A 10,805-nucleotide genomic window follows, 5' to 3' on the forward strand; every position below is an offset into this window, starting at 1 on the left:
ATGATGCTCGAATTTCCCCAAGGGGATCAATAAAGGAATATCTTATCTATCTTATCTTATATGCCATTCCTATGGTCGTCTAGGCCAGGGGTCAGCAACCTTTTTGACATGAAGTGCCAGTTTGAAATATAGTTGTTGTAACTAGTGTGCCTGTGCCATATCAACAATATTCCATGCATTGTAATTTTTTTCTTCTCATAATCAGGTATTTTTAATGATAATATCTACATTATTACATCATTATTGTTATTATTAACAATATTATTATGATGGTTGTATCAACCCTAAATCTGAGTTGGGGCGGGGGTGCAATGCAGACAAACAGTTTTGGTTTACTGAGCTCCGTTATCTGGGGGCAGTAGTTGGTCACACACCGGAGCATCTTTTAATCCAGCTGTTTGCTGTTCTCTGATATTTTCTGACATTTCGTTGATGCGTCACTCGACACTTCAAGCTGACATGGGGATATCTTTTATCCTTGATTTGATTGTCTCTTTGTTTGGCAAGCCTTCAAACAAAACATCTGAGCTACAGAGAAAAGCCTCCTTGATATACTCGCCATCAGTGAATGGCTTTCCACATTTCACAATTCAATGAGCAATGCGATAGCTTGCTTCAGTTGCATGTTTTTTTAGCAGTCGTGAACACTTTGAGGGTGCTGGCTTGCTTTCCATACCTGGCCACGGCACGTTTAATCGATTCTGCCTTAACTTTTTTGATGCTTCGTCTCAAAATGGCGTTTCACACCTGACGTTCTGCAAACTACATTTCCTAAACATAAAGTACACACAGCACGGTCCTTCTGACACACAAACCCGTAGTCGTCTGTCCACGAGGGCTGGAATGCCCGAATTTCCTTTGCTTTAACTTTCTTAGCAGGGGTTGCCATCATGAAAGACGGCACATACAGAATGCCACCGCAGCACTGTGTGATTACCTGGGAACTGCGCGCGGGCGCGGGAGGCCAGCTGACTGCTGACAGCTGAGCACCATGGGAACAGCTGTATAGCTGTCATAGGGGTGTGCAAAACAGTCGACTTACAAAAAAGAACCTGTGGGAGGATTTCAACAAGATAAATGTGACAACAGTGCAAAATATTTCACTATAATATTTCAAAGCGAAGTAAAAAAAAATATATATATATAATTAAAAATCTGCCCCCTGTGCCAATGAAAATGCCCCTGCGTGCCTATGCGGGCACGCGTGCCTAGGGTTGCCTACCCCTGGTCTAGGCTATTTGTGAACCTCTATGTATTCTGGAAAATAATCTAAATATAATGCGTTACTTTATACACAGGGAGGGATTGTGATGTCTTGTAGTCTATGGTGAACTTGCAGCTACATTAACAGCAATGGGTAAGTGTAACAAAGGCAATGTGATAATTATTGTAGTTTAGATGATAACAGCTAGTCTACACTGTCTGCAAGATATTTTTTTTTAGTCCTACAGACATAACATTGTAATGTGATATTAATGTCTCCTAATATTAAATAAAACATTGCTGTTGTTTTGCCTCTTCTTATTGCACAGCTGGCAAACCTGAGCAGCCAACAGAACAATGGACCGAGTCAGATGTGAGCTCCTGGCTGACTACTATTGGAGTGAAGGAGCAGTACATCAAGAAATTGCACGAGGAAGAGGTAGACGGACGGATTCTCATTGAACTGACCGAGGACTATTTGAAGAAAGACATGGCATGAAGTCGGGGCCTGCTCTATTGCTAATCAAAAAGAGAGATGAGCGTGTGCAATCGCAACACAAAACTGAGAAAAGGGAAAAGGCCACTAGTGGCCAAAAAAGTGAAAATGGATGTAAGAGGAATAAGCAGACATCAGTTCACTCTGCTCCAGAGACAGAAAGAGGCCATCCTGAGACTCCTGACACAGAATGTGTCTCAAGGGAGAGACCAACTGACCAACAGTTGACCACAAAGAAAGACTGCAAACCACGGCCTTTTGACAAAGAGGGTGTTGATTTCACTTATGTTAAGCACAGTGTTCTGCAACCCGAATCTGGTGTCTTTGATCTGATAAGTCCTTGCCATGAATACAAATCTTTTGCCATAGCTGCCAAGTTAGATCGCACAAGGCTACAGGCAAAATTTGCGAAGGAGGTTCTTAAATTTGGCATCGGATGCATGAATATCGGATCAAATGGCACAATACACTTATCACGGTGTGATCATTGGCATCCCTGTGGTAGAGAAAGACATGTATGTGGATGCGTTAGATCATATTGAGAGGAGTTGCTCTGGCTCTGACAGTGAACATGTACGGCAGTGCATACGACCACCTCGGTTCATTGAGGTGATGGATGTAACGAGTACAGAGAAAGGATATGTAGTGGAGGTTGACATTGTGCCTTCAATAAGTATTGTTAAAGGCAGAGTGTATTCAGTTCATCTGCCGAACTTCAAAGAATCGGCTAACAAAATAGAATATGAGAAAAAAGCGACTTACCAGAGGGTAGGTTCAAAAACGGAGCCAGTGAGTGATGAAAGACAAAACGATTTTTATCACAGAGTCAAAGACAGGGACGCTCAAAGAGAGGAAGCAGAGAAGTGCCGGTTTCTCTGTACACCAGACATCTGCCAAGAGGACCTTGGAAGGAAACTCAATGCTTGTGACTAGTGGCAAGAAATTCATTGAAAAAGAGAAATGGTACATACTTGTCACAAACAAATTCAAACCGGATGATCTTTGCAGTATTGACTGGTTACTCAACATGAACATTTTCTGTGTGTTCGATTTTGACCCAGAATCAAAGCTATCAGGGCTTTGCAGTAAATACATTGAACACCCCATGTGATGAAATGGCTTGGATCAAGACAAAAATGACTCTTTTGAGGGAATCCGTGTCCTTGATCTGCAAACAGATCTTGCCAAAAGGCACATTCCAAGCGATATTCCTTCTTACGTCACCTGCCGAGAAACCACTCTTGCACACCTTTTATGAGTTTTTCACTGATATGGAAGGCCATCCTTTGTATCTCCGAATCTGAGGAAAACTTCCAGAAGTGGCAAAGCTTTGCTGAAGCTTCGTGTGCAACAGAAATGGTGAACCGTTCCAGTGTTGTTGGAATGAAAATGAGTCATGTTGACGCAACACTGCAGCAAATCCAACCAGTAACCACACGAGACACCAAACACTTACCCATCTTTGTAAAAGGACAATGTCTTCTTGAAAGACGTGAAGAGGAAAGGATGTATTCCTTGGAAATCCTGGGTATTAATCATTGTAAAGAAACAAGTGAGGACTACATCAAAGCAGAGAAAGAGAACATTGAATGCCAGTTTTACCATGGAGGAAGGGTGACCTGGTTGAACTTCTGGCTTGCTGAGCAAGGCTATGTCGGAGAGGTAATTGAAAGGGATGCTTATCGTGAGGTTTCAAAACTTCTCCGTGACACATTGAAAAGGAATTCTGATCAGAATTCTGTGAGCACTATCAACATCTACCATCATCCGGGAAGTGGTGGCAGCACGGTGGCGAGGCAAGTGTTGTGGAACAACAGGAACGATTTAAGATGTGCTGTTGTGAGGCCCTCATACCCAGCTGCTCTTGTCACAGAACATGCAGTTGAACTAAGAAAGTATGAAGAGAAAGATCCTCAGAGATGTGTTCCTGTGGTCCTTCTGATCGAAGACTCTGAAAAGGATTACCTTGATGATCTAAGGAATGAACTAGCTACTGCAATTAACAGCAAAAGAATCAACCAAGGAACACCGTTTCATTTTGTTGAGCTGCAGACGATCCCTTAATCCAGAAAAGAGGTGCAGTGAATCTCCATTACAGAATGTATCTGTCACTCACAAACTATCTGTTGAGAAGAGAAAGTTTGCTGGAAAAAGACAGACACTTGAGGAATCTTTTCTACCAGAATTAATCTTAACATTTGTTTTGATGAGCGATGAATTCAACCATGAAAAGATTGTAGAGTATGTTGAACAATTTGTGAAACATCTGTTCCAAGACATTGATCCTGACTCTGTTGTCTCTCGCCTCATTCTCTATGTGGCATTGCTCAATACATAAGTTCAAAACTCCTTCATCTCTCAATCCCATTGTGAAGCTCTTCTTACAATAACCATCCGCATGGATAGGTTTCACAAGAGTTTGTTTGAGGGAGCTCTAAGTGAACCAGCTAAACTGGTCCTCACACACCTTAGAGATGACAAGACTCACATAGATTCAGTCAGAATCATCCACCCGCTAGTTGCAAAGGAGATCCTTCAACAGCTCCTGGGGGACCAAAAGAGCCAAAGTAGTTTGGCAATGGATCTGCTCTGTGAGGATGCACTTTTTCAGCACAGATTTGGAAAGGAAGACTATTTGCTGTTTTTGAGAGCGCTGTTCATGAAACGTACTAGAATAAGCAAGGGGGATAAAAGTGATAGCTTTTTCTCTCCTCTCATTGAGAGTGTGCGAAAAGGAAACCCCAGAAAAGGCAATCGAGTTACTTAAGAAAGCATACAAATGTTTCCATGAAGACGCATTCTTTGCACAGCAACTTGCCCGCCTACATTACACCTATGAAAAGTTTGAAGAGGCAAAACACTGGGCAGAAATAGCAGCCAAGCAGAAGCCCAAGAACTCATACATACTTGACACAAAAGCCCAAGTGTACAGGAAATGGTTCATTGCCAAGTACAAAGCCATTGGGAAAGTGCAAAAAACGGCTGAAAATACAGCAGATGCTTTGGACACTGCATTGAAAGCCATGGAGTGTTTCAAAGATTGTCAAAAAGCAGCCCTCTCGGACACCGAATCCATGAACAGTTCAGGATTCTTCTCTGAAGTTGAAGTTGGATGCAGCTTGCTGAAACAAATTTTTTCATTGGAGCTGTTCTCAAACAAAGCCTACGGCCATTCAGAATGTATGAAGTACCTGCTCACAGATTACATTCCTGAGGGAGTTCAAAAGTCCTGGGAGCCCTTTCATGAGCGTTTGAAAAATCTTCAAAGCACAATGCATGAATCCTTGGACTGGATCTCAGAGGATCTCACTTACTTCCAGACAGACATCAGTGCAGAGGAAGAAGAGACCACTGAGAGACCTGAGATGAAGATAAGCCATCCACTGATGTGGTTGAGGAATAAATCTGTTGAGTATGGCAAGTACTTCAGCGAAGCTTCTATTTCCTCAGATCTGAAGCAATGGCAGTCAAACCCAGCAACCTTAACTCCATTCAAGAAACGCATGCTCATTAATCACCTTGGTGGGGGTAATATAACATCCATCCTCTCCATTCTGACTGACTATAAAGAAAGAAATCCAGTGGCACTTCTTGAGAACATCTTATCACTGTATCCCAGCAACCCATTAAGGGCCAGGCTTCCTCAAATGGATGTTGTCAATTACATAGTGGCCCATGTTGCTTTGAGTTGTCTGTCACCTCAGTCTCCAAAGGTTGCTGCCCTGAGGGATCTACAGACACTCTGCAAACAATTCCCAGCGGAGAAAAGGAAGTGTCTTCCCAGTGCCTTGTTCTTGCTTACCTTGCTGTTCTGGCCAGAGGACGATGACACAGACCATGAGAAAGAAATCAAATATGAAGTTGTTCAATCAGCTGTTGAACACTTGAAAAGAGGCTACTGGACAAAAATGAAGGAAATTCCTCAGCGAAAGAGACGGATTTACACTCATTTCTTTCTGAGTAATGGGAGTGGTTTGGACAGAATTGTCCACAAGAGCAAGATTGAAACCTATACTAAGATGCTCCCGGTCTCTGAGAAACGAATGAAATGGTTCAGTGGGGAAGTATGGAAAATGCCAGAGATAGCTAGGATGTTAAAACGTTTCTCTGGTTGGACTAAAGATGGAGAAGTGTACCTTGAGGGTCCACGGAAAAATAATTTCAGTATCTCTCCTCTTTATGTGCCCTCTGTGCCTCACGGTAACGAAAACATCACATTCTACTTGGGATTTACATTGAGAGGACCTGTTGCATACGACATCAGTGAAAAAAGTTTTGCAACAAAGCAGACCCTCAGATTTATTACTGGTGATAGATAGCTATGCCACTCACCACTGTGTCCTCTATGATAAGGTGGGTTGGTCTTCTCTGGTAGAGAGGCGTAATAATCACTGGTATTTGTTTATCTATAAGGCCATTATCAGAAAACTAGCACCTTAAATTGCAACGATGCTAGATGGGAATTCTGGACCCTATCTAACCTGCTCAAATAGCTAACTTATGCTTACGGTCTCTCGTGCACAATCTGAACATGGAAAGCCAGCCTTTTGTACATTGTGTAATTGTTTTCCCTTTTATACCTACCACTGTATAAATAAATGCATGTGAAAATGTGTCCGTCCTGACACATTCAGTGTAAACTGATGTTTTTTTTTTAATCTGTTTTGCCTTGGTTTTATTGTTTTTTATTGATGCCTATTTTAACATTGTGTACTTGTTTTATTTTACGATTTATTAACTTTTTTTAACTTTCATATTCATCTATTTCTTATTTTTTTAAATAATTTATTGTGATGAACTGTAAGCTCGACACCAACCTTGAGCTTAATCTTTTAGTGTAAATAAAGGTTTAAATATGTTCATATGTTGGATCATATATAACTTATATATTGATCTTGGAGAATACACTGAAATAACCTTCATTGTACTTAAACATTTAGATTAGTTTGCCGTACAGTCTTAAGAGCTTAAGTTTCTCTGTTTAAGACTGCCTGAAGAAGATGAGTATGCTAAATACATTTTCTAGTAATTTGATAATTAATCTCCACAATTCCACTGGTAACTTGTGTATTATTTGATTATATGATATGCCTGTTTTTTGTTGAAATTATTAAAGGAAAAAAAAATGTATGATGTGTATCATTGTATACTTCTACCAAATGTTTTGTATTTTATAATATGAAAGTCTTCAGCATGTGACCTGTCCCACCAGAGGCGAGAATATATTAGACCATGTATACTCGCAATTTAAGAATGGGTATAAGTCACAGGCTCTTAGTCCATTCGGTAAGTCCGATCACGCCGCCATATTCCTTTTGCCAAAGTATAAACAAAGTCTCAAGCGAACGCCGGTGGTCTCGCGAGAGGTTAAGCGTTGGGCCGTGACGTCAGAGGAGTCACTCCAAGCTGCACTTGAATGCACAGACTGGAGTGTATTCCGTGATAACACAGCCAATATTAACGAATACACTGAAACGGTGCTTGACTATGTCTGTACTCTGGTAGAAGAAACAATCCCCTCCACCACAATTAAAATCTACCCAAATCAAAAGCCCTGGGTAGACAAATCCGTCCGTGAGGCTCTGAAAGTGCGCACATCAGCATACAACACCGGGCTGGAGACAGGCAACATGGAAGAACACAAGATGGCAAGATACAACGTCAGGAGAGCAGTAAAAGAGGCTAAACGGCGTTACAGGGATAAAGTTGAACTTCAGTTCGAACAGGCTGACTCTAGAGGCATGTGGCAGGGCCTCAGAACAATGACAGATTACAAAGGCACCTCCCTCAAACTGAACAATGACATCTCCTTAGCAAATGATCTCAATTCCTTCTATGCGAGGTTTGAGGCTGTGAATAAAAACACCAGCCTACAAACCACGGCAATGGGGGGGGGGGGGGTCTGCTGATGGAGACTCAGTGTTCAGGGTAACAGAGCATGAGGTGAGACGGATCTTTAAAAAAGTGAATATCAGGAAGGCAGCAGGACCGGACGGCATCCCCGGCCGCGTCCTAAAAGTCTGTGCCGACCAACTGGCCCCGGTATTCACTGACATCTTCAACCTGTCCTTTGAACAGGCTGTCATCCCCACCTGTCTGAAGAAGTCCACCATCATCCCTGTACCCAAAAAAAATCTACGCCCGCTTGCCTCAACGACTACCGCCCTGTAGCCCTCACCTCCATAGCCATGAAGTGCTTTGAGAAGCTAGTGAAGGGCTACATCTGTTCCTCCCTCCCCATCAACCTGGACCCTCTGCAATTTGCATATCGCCCCAACAGGTCCACGGAGGACGCCATAGCCCATGTGCTGCACACAGCAGCATCACACCTGGACAAGAGGCAGGGGAACTATGTGAGAATGCTGTTCATCGACTACAGCTCAGCATTCAACACCATAGTCCCCTCCAAACTCATAGCCAAGCTCAGGGACCTGGGCTTGAACTATGACCTCTGCCAGTGGGTCTTGGACTTCCTGACGGGCAGACCCCAGGTGGTAAGAGCAGGCAACTGCACCTCCTCATCCATCACGCTCAACATAGGGGCCCCCCAGGGCTGTGTTCTGAGCCCCCTCCTCTACTCCCTGTACACACATGACTGCGTAGCACAGCGGAACAACAACACCATCATCAAATTTGCTGATGACACAGTAGTGGTGGGCCTGATCTCTGCCAACGACGAAAGGGCCTACCTGGAAGAGGTAGAGAACCTGTCACAGTGGTGTCAGGAGAACTGCCTCTCCCTGAACGTCAGCAAAACAAAAGAGATAATTGTGGACTTCAGGAGGTCGGGGGTCAAGGACTACAGCCCCCTCAGCATCGACGGGGCACCGGTTGAGAGAGTGAACAGTTTCAAGTACCTCGGAGCCCACATATCCGAGGATTTGACATGGACCACACACATTGACAGTGTTGTGAAGAAGGCACGACAACGCCTCTACTTCCTCAGGCGCCTAACGAAGTTCCAAGTCAGTCAGAAACAGTATGGAACAATAAATGAGCTTGAATCGTCATCACTGTATGACATCTGTATATCGAATGCTTTGTAAAACAAAAGCTCTTTGACATCAACTACATGAGGTCCATCTGTAGTACACACAACTTTAAATGCATAAAAATAGTCATCCAGAGACACGGTTTGTAGTGCAAATGTAAACAACAGTACCCTCTCATCTTTAAGAACAACAGTGGATTTTGTGAAAAACTGGAACCTCACTAAGAACTTTAAGACAAACAACTAAACCTGGACGATACATATTTCCATGGTGTTTGGCCCATCTAACATTTAACACCTTGGTGTCACTTGGTACCTGAAGAGTCTCCGCTATCTCACAGCCTCTGTCCATCACATTTAATGCTACCATTTTACTTGGACCAAGCACCAGTCTGTTGGGATCAAATGTCTGCCAATTGTATGCTACTTGACTTTGGTGTTTCTTTGCAAACGTTTTAGTTATATTTTTGAAGCTTTTGAGTTGTTTTTTAAAGAAATTATGCTTCGCTTCATAGCGCATGCACCAGACATGCAAAAGTGGTCCAATTTTACGAATACATGTAGGATAGTGCACCATAAAATGATGCTTTGGTAGTAGCCTCCTGTTGGGAAACAAATGCTTGAATAACCCGTGGTGCTCTGCAATCAAGTGTTATAAATAAATAGTAATGCCAGTTGATAACCTGGGAGAAAATACAATATCTGCTATTTGAAGCAACAGCAGAAGCAAATACCAGTGTTGATCATTTGGACAAACCAAGTCTCCAAAGATAAGTGGTAGATTGCGAAGTAAACACCAAGATTGGATTGCATTTAACCCCAAGTCATTTGAGGTCTCTACTAACTTCAATGCAGGTGGCTTGTTGTTTTGTTCCAGGTAACCATAGTTAAAGCTCTTAATTCTCAAGTCTATTTCCTTTGATGTTGTGTAGTTTTAATCAAGTGTAGTATTAGCAGTTTCATTTCATATTGTGCCACGCCCTCCAAGATATCATGCATAATATCGACAGAGAAATTGTCACATGTATTGAAGTACTGCAAGGAATTTAGAATGCAAGAACGTTTAACTCCCATCACATAGGGAAGACCAATAGTAGTCTCCATTGTGTGGCAGTGTTCTGCATGAAGTGCTCGAGTTCGCATAACTATCTTGGGTGAATCTTCTTTGAATTCTGTCTGAAAGTCCTCTCTCAGCAAGACAAAAGCGGCAACAATATCTGGCACCGAATGATTCTACGAAACCAAACAAACCGTGAATACCAAGGTTGTCACCTGTAACTTGGACAATAGTTCCATACACTGGCTGATCATACAATGGGACCTTAATTCCATCCTTCTCCAGTATTTTAATATCTTCCACAAGTGGAGCAAGTATTTTAGAAAAGCCATGTGTTTTAATGTCTTGGGCATGGAATAAAGCAACCAAATGAATATTAAGCAGAATTGAGTTGTACTTTGGAGAAAAATTACGCAAGGTGAAATAGATTGCTCCTAATTTATGTATTCCCTTTTTACTCTCCAACGGATTCGCGCATTCAAAATAATCATAGAAAAGCTGCACCTGAATTGCATGCTTCTGTTTTGAAAATAGAGGATGACTCTTGAAAAACTCTCCATCACACAAGTCATTAAGAAGATCATCTCTTAAACTGGAATCACTCTGCATCATCTCTTCTATATTAGGGTGTTTGTAAATAATTATCAGTAACAACAGCCTGATCATAAGTTCCAGTAGTCCGATTGCGCAGGGTATCAAATCTTGTACCAAGGACATATTCAACTGGGTCTACCCTTCCCCACTTCTCTGTAAAATATTGCCTTCTCTTAGTTTCAGAATTTAAGATACAAAAGGGATTTTCAATTTCTTCAAAACACTGATCAATTTTACACTCAACCTCACTTTTGATAGGTTCCTGTAAAGATAGACACTGCTTCACATATTGTTTTGCTTGATTATGGATATCATCAACAATCACTTCCATTGAAGTTACCAAAGAGTTGATTATTGTTTCACCTACACCTGCCACTTTAAGTTCAGCTACTGTTGCAGCACAGCTGTCTACAAGACTATTATTAAGAAGGACTGGAAGGACTGGGTCAGAAGGGGCACTGCCT

At 42.1% G+C, this 10,805-nt stretch overlaps 1 pseudogene across 1 annotated transcript; it reads left to right on the forward strand.

The window, feature by feature from the left end:
* LOC311240225 (sterile alpha motif domain-containing protein 9-like) lies at positions 1–2,715 on the forward strand (annotated as a pseudogene). Its single transcript, XR_014620987.1, has 2 exons — positions 1–1,357; positions 1,533–2,715. The product of XR_014620987.1 is annotated as a sterile alpha motif domain-containing protein 9-like (transcript).
* The last annotated feature ends 8,090 nt before the right edge of the window (positions 2,716–10,805 follow it).

This window comes from Notolepis coatsorum, assembly GCF_963971535.1.
Source record: "Notolepis coatsorum genome assembly, chromosome: 14".
Classification (NCBI taxonomy): domain Eukaryota; kingdom Metazoa; phylum Chordata; class Actinopteri; order Aulopiformes; family Paralepididae; genus Notolepis; species Notolepis coatsorum.